Source organism: Phodopus roborovskii, unplaced genomic scaffold, assembly GCF_943737965.1.
Source record: "Phodopus roborovskii unplaced genomic scaffold, PHOROB, whole genome shotgun sequence".
Classification (NCBI taxonomy): Eukaryota; Metazoa; Chordata; class Mammalia; order Rodentia; family Cricetidae; genus Phodopus; species Phodopus roborovskii.
In genome coordinates this window covers 3521930-3528712 of record NW_026125391.1, presented here as the reverse complement: position 1 = coordinate 3528712, position 6783 = coordinate 3521930, and the positions used below count along the sequence as shown (strand labels likewise).

Genomic DNA, 6783 nt, shown 5'->3' with positions numbered 1-6783 from the left:
GACTAGACTGAGGTCAAAAGGCTTGATGAAGCACCTTTACCAACAGCCCTCTTGTCGGCTTCCCTTATAAATTTCTTTTTTGTGATGGACACTCTGTCCTTCTTATTCTCCCACCTTTGGATTTTGAAAATGCTGAGCTACAGATTCATTAATGACATCTCCTGATTCACACATGAACAAGTCCTTTATGGTATATGGCCAAGAGGAGCTGTGGTATCAAGGGGAGTGAGTTCCTCTTGCGCTACTTTTCATGCTGTAATTTCTAGGTCTGGGCCAAGCTACAAACACAAAATTAATCTTGCTATTGCTTTCTCTTAAATTCTTTCTGATTATTAACTCATGTCAGCATCATTTGTTTTGTTTAGGAACCAGTGAATGAGAAAGATGTTGCTACTTTTTTTTTTTTTTTTTACACCTATGGTGATTGTATTTCTCCAGGTAATTTGTCAGACATCTCTTTGTGTGCTTCAGGGTTATTATGTTACATAGAAATAAATATAAACTTTTTCCTTAAAGCTCATTGTATTTTTTGTTGCTTATAACTTTTGTTTTAATTTCAAAATAATTTTCCCTTTTATTTTTGAGATTGTAACATACTGACATAATTTCTCTCTTCTCTTTCTATGTAAACCTTTCCATATATACCTCCTCACTCTCTTTTAAACTCATGGCCCCCCTTTTTTATTTTATTATTTTATTTTATGTAACAAAGTCCAATTAAATGAAAACAAACATTTATACACAATATTTGGGAATTTGGGTGTCGTTCTTTCCAAACTACTTCCTGCTGGTAAGGGGCGCTGTCATGGGGGATTCGAAGAAGATTCAGAAATCCTGGCTGTAGTCTGTAGGGCTGCTTTGTCCAGCTGTTTTGAATGTAGGCTCACCTTATACTCTGTTTCAGGCGGTCTGGTGTGATCAAACCACATTAGTCTGGAAGGAATCCACATCTTTTCATTTTCTGTGGAAACAAAAATAGAAATCCTTTTCCCCAGTAACTTGTCCTTCAACTTAAATTTTGGAGTCAAAGCATTTTTTTTAATTTAATTTATTATTTTACATGTCGATCCCAGTTCCCTCTCCTTCCCTCCCTTCCTCCCTCCATCTCTCCCTCCCTCCTTCCCTCCCTTTTACCCTCTCTGCCCTCTCACATGCACTCTAACCACCCCTCCCCTCCCATCCCCCCCACCCCAATTCCATATGTAGGGGAATGCCATCCAGTTGGGGTCATGTAGCTCTGACAGGTCATGTGAAGTAGGGACTAGGGCTTCTCTCCTGTCTCTAGATTAAGGCAGTTATCCCTCCATGGGGGATATGTTTGCAAAGTCCTTTTGTGCACCAGGGATACATCCTGGCTCCACTGTCTGAGGTCTCTTAGACTGCTCAGTCCTTCTGGCTGAGACCCATATTCAGGGGGATGGCCCCCCCTTTTTTTTATTAAGTTAGGTCATGTATATGTATATGTATATATGTATATTTTCTAAGTGTAAGCTGCTCAGTGTACATAATGTTACTTGTGTGTGTTTTCAGGGCTGATCATTTGGTAATTGAATAACTAGTTGGTGTGCTCTCTCCTGGGGAAGATTACCCCTCTTGTTCTAGCATCCCTTAGGGCATTTAGTTCTTTGTGTATGGTGGAGGACATACAGACTTTTCCCTTTTTACTCTGGCATGTCTGTTCTTGTCAGCCTTACTTAGATGTTAGGGCAGTCATGTTGTTGAGACTTTATTGGTGTAGCTTCTGACATTACAAGGAGACAGAATCTTACAGAACACCCTGTGGTCCTTTGGCTGTTACACTCTTTCTGACCTCTCTTCTACAACTTTCCCTGAGCCAGAGGTATGGGAATGTTTTGGAGATTTATCCATTTGGAATGGGCTCCACAACTGTGCATTTTGATTGGTTGTGGTTTTCTGTAATGGTCTTTCTGTTGTGGAAAATTTCATTGATGAGGATCGGAGACTATATTTACTTTTGTGTATAAAGATAAATGTTTAGAATGTAGTTAGGGATTATTCTGTTTTAGTAAAGTGTTGATTGTAGGTTTTCATCCAAGATCTACGATGTCAGTAGCCTCAGGTATTTAGCTGGGTTTCCAATAATAGCCATGATGTCACTCTCATTGTTCTACTCTTAAATCCAATTAGAGAGTTGTTGGTTACTCTCTATGTGGGTCATATGTGAGTATGTAGGTCACCATTGCACCCTTAGGATTGTTGTAATATCCTGCTCACTGATACGGTTCATAGGCATCATAGCTGAGTAGAAATGTTGGTTACCTTCTTTCTTTGGGAGTTTGCATGGTACCTTCTTCTACCTTGAAAGCTAGTCCTCAGGAAGGAGGCAATCAGAACAGTTCCAGCTCAGAACAGTTCCAGCTCAGAGGTCTCTGGGCCCCGTTACTAAAGAATATGGTGTCTTTCATAATAGACTTTCACTTCTGGAGAGAAAGCAAGCACAACAGAAATATGTTGTATGTCTGGGGAATCTCTAGGTTAACCCCAGGCCAACAACTCAAAAAAAAGGGTTTCTTATGTTTCATATTTTCTTAAAGGTGGTATTTGGTTTTTAGATAGAGCATTGGCAGCCCAGATTAGAAAATGTTGTTAAAGCTATGTATGTACATTTATACATCAAAGTGTTTATAAAATTTTTAAAAGGTAAATAATTAATAATATGACTCTGTGGTAGTTTGAATGTAATCAGTCCCCATAATCTCTTAGGGAGTTTCACTATTAGGAGGTGTGGCTTTGTTGGAATGGGTATGGCCTTGTTGGAAGAAGTATGTCATTGAGGGGTCAGGCTTTTAGGTTTCCTATGCTCAGGATACCACAGTGTTTCGGTTGACTTCCTGTTGCCTGCAATATGTAGGGCTCTCGTCTACTTCTTTAGCATCAGCTGCCATGTCCCACCTGATTTGTATAATGGAATGAAGCTCTGAAACTATAAGCAAGCCACTCCAATGAAATGTTTTCATTTATAAGAGTTGCTGTGGTCATGGCGTCTCTTCACAGCAATAAAAACTCTAAGACAGATTCCTTATGGCTTTTCCAGACATCTTTTGTATTTACCACCCTGCAACCCCTCCAGAGCATTTCCTTTTCTTTTTCCTGTCATATCACTTTTACCCACCTTCTGTATTTACCTACATCTCCCACCCTTTTCTATTTCCCTGATCAGGTCATTTGTATCCTGCTATCTGCCTCTCTATTTCTTATACTCCCTATCCTAGCAATGGTCCTGTTTCTTCTTATGGTTTCTAAAGTTATTCCAGACTATGTATTCAAGTCTGAAAATGTGAAACCAGAAGCCTCCAATGAAAGAGAACATGTGTGACATTTATGTTTCAGGGTTTGTGTTACCTCACCCAATATGATCTTTTCCAGTTCAGTCCACTTATCTACGAAGTTCATGATCTCATTTTCTTCTTTACAGCTGAAATTTCATAGTGTTTATGTGCCAAATTTTTATTATATATCCAGTGGTTGAAAGACTTTTATGTTGTTTCAATTTCCTAGCAGTTGTGAATATAGTAGCAATGGACATGACTAAGAAATTAAGTAGAAAATATGAGATGAAGTCTTTTGGGCAGATGCCAAAGAATGGTATTGTTGGGTTGCATGGTAGATTGATTTTCATTTTATGAAAATTCTCCACACTGATTTCTGTAGCAGCTGCATGGGTTTGCCATTCCACCAACACTGAATGCCCCTCCCCCCCACTTCTCTTTCAACATTTGTTGTTGGTTCTTTTGCTGATTTTTTCCATTCTGCCCATAGTGAGATAAAATTTCAAAGTTTTTTGATTTGCATTTTCCTAAACTGCAAGGAATGATGAATATCTTTTGAAATATTTCTTAGCGATTTTGTTTTCTTCTTTTGAGAACTTCCTGTTTAGGTCCCTGGCCTATTTCTTGAAGAGATTATTTGATTTTTGACTCTTTGTTCTTTGAATTATTTTTATAGTCTGAATTTTAATTCTCTGTCAGATGTACAGCTGGCAAAGATTCTCTTCCATTCTTTGAATTCTTTTTTTTTATCTGATTATGTCTTTTTTAAGTATGCATATGTTTTTGGTTTTATGAAATCCATTTGTTATTTGTTGACCTTAATTCTTGAGCAAATAGAGCCTTATTTAGGAAGTCCTGTCCTACACCTATACTGGGAAGGTGTTCTAACAGTTTCAACATGCCAGGCTTCATGTTTAGGTCTTTGATCTATTTGGAGTTAGTTTTTGGGCAATTGGACATCCAATTTTCCCAGAACCATTTGTTGAAGAAGTTTTCTTTGCTCCAATATATGTTTTTAAATATTTTTCAAATATTAAATAAAGTTATGTTGTTCTCATGGTTGGGTCTTTGAATTTGTTCCATTGGTCTACATATCTGTTTTTGTGTAGCACTGTGTTTTTTATTTTATTTTATTATGACTATGTAGTATATTTGAACACATGGAATGATAATCCTTACAATATTGTTCTTTTTGCTTAGGATTGTTTTGTCTTGTCTTCTAGAACTGTGACTTGACTTTTGTAGTTTCATGTGAATTTTAGGGTAATTTTATTTATTTATTTTTTATTCTGTAAAGAAGGAGATTAAGATTTTGATTTGGATTATATTAAATCTGTAAATAGATTTTGGCAAAATGCTCATTTTTCATGATACATGTGCACAGGATTTCTAGTATTTTTCTCTCTTTCTCTAGAACAATCTTCTCAACCTTCTTAATGATGCAATTCTTTAATAAAGTTCCTCATGTTATGGTGACCTCAACCATAAAATTATTTTCATAGATACTTCATGAGTGTAATTTTGCTATTCTTATGAATCATAATGTTAGTATCTGTGTGTTTCTGATGGTCTTAGGTAGGCCCTGTGAAAGAATCTGTGACCCACAGGTTAAGAACCACTCCTCTACAGGTTTACAGTTTTCTTTATAGAGGTTTTTTTTACTTTTTAAATAATGTTTATTCCTTGATATTTTATTTTCTCTTAGTCTATTGTGAATGGGTGTTCATGATCTCCTTCTCTGTGTGCCTGTTGTTGGTATGTAGAAAATCTATTGGCTCATGTGAATTGACTCTCCATTCTTCCACATTGCTAAATTTAGTATTTCTAGATATTTTTCTGTTAGAATTTTTTGGATCTCTAATGCATACTACCATATCACCTACAAATAGTGGTAATTTGACTTCTTATATCCCTGTTTGTAACCCATTAGTTTCTTTCTCTTGCCATGTTATTCCAACTATCTAGTATTTTGAGCACAATATAAAAAGAAAGGGTCAAAATGGAAATTTCTGTCTCATTCCTGAGTTCAGAATGATTGCTTCAAGATTTTGTCCATCTGGAATCCATTCCATCACAAGTATTAACCTGAATACATCACAGCTTAAAAATGACTGCAACTATTGTTATTTTATGCTAGAAAGTCAGAAAACAAAGTGGATTGCTCTCATGGTCCTGAGAGATGCAGTGTTTCAGGGTGCCATGGGAGGGGCCAGTGGCTAAATGGTACTTCTCCATAAGCATCATGTCCTCTACCTTCAGAACTCCAAGCTTCTCTATAGAATGCCCCCAGAGCTGAGAGCTGCTCAGAGTGTACTCCTGTTGATGCTCTGTTTTGTTTTCTTCTATTAGACTGACTGTGCTTTCTCTCTATTTTTAAGCTCTCTTTAGGAAACAATTCTGAGATAATATTATTTGAGAACTTTTGGTTCTTGGATATGCAATCTTCAGCCCCCTTGTGCTAATTCACAGGGATGGACTTATGACTGAGTGTTCTCACATTCAGTGGAAGAAATCAAGAAACTATCTCTCTCATTTACCTGTTTAATAAGCATGAAAAAGTTCTGAGTCCTATAATATTGTGGGTAAGACAAAATCCAACCAAAGCACTTTAAATATGTTTATATTCTTAAACAGTAATCCTGGTCACTCACAGTCTTTATTTGAGAGAGATCTAAGCAAAGTACAATGGCATAGAAATCTACAGCTAGGAACCCTTAAGAAGTGGCTTTAATTACAGATTGTGAAAATGATTTTCTCAGAATTCGTGGGACGTGTGACAACAAATTAGGTACATTTCCTCAAAAGAACTAATGTATCTTTGCTGCCAGGAATTTCTTATCTTAGTTCTATAGCCACAGGTAGATTTGTTCTTTGAGAACTTCATTGGGGAAAATGTTACACATTATAGGATACATTATAGGATTCCTGAACACTATAAAATAAAACAAAAAGCCCATTTTTGGCTGCTTAAAATCGGTTAATTATCCAGCCACAGGAAGGATCTTAGGGACTGAGAAGAAACAATGAAGAATCAAAACATCTTTATCAAGATGTGAAGAGAATCCATGGATGTCAATCATAGAACTAAAGTGCATGGACATATTTAACTGATGGATGAAGAGCCTCTGCAGGAAAATAGACTGTACACTGTGTGATAATCATGTAATGAGTGCACAGTGAAGTTTCATTCTGTATCCTTCTATAATGGCTACATCGACAAAAATGTGAATTCCTCTTTCTTCAATGTGGATAAATAAATGTGTTCACACAGAAGAAAAAAAGGTTTTGTCCATTTGGGATGATAATGGCTGTGGAATTCTTGTTTTTGTTTTGTTTTGTTTTGTTTTGTTTGAGACAGGGCTTCCTCTGTATTTCTTTGGAGCCTGTCCTGGATCTAGCTCTGTAGACCTCAAACTCCTAGAGACCTGCCTGCCTCTGCTGGGACTAAAGGCATGGGACTAAAGACACAACTATGTTGCTGTCTGTGGAATTC

At 36.9% G+C, this 6783-nt stretch overlaps 1 pseudogene; it reads left to right on the top strand.

Annotated features, from left to right (window-relative positions):
- The first annotated feature begins 5321 nt into the window (after nt 1–5321).
- On the top strand, nt 5322–5835 carry LOC127214830 (vomeronasal type-1 receptor 52-like; annotated as a pseudogene).
- Nucleotides 5836–6783: the final 948 nt, after the last annotated feature.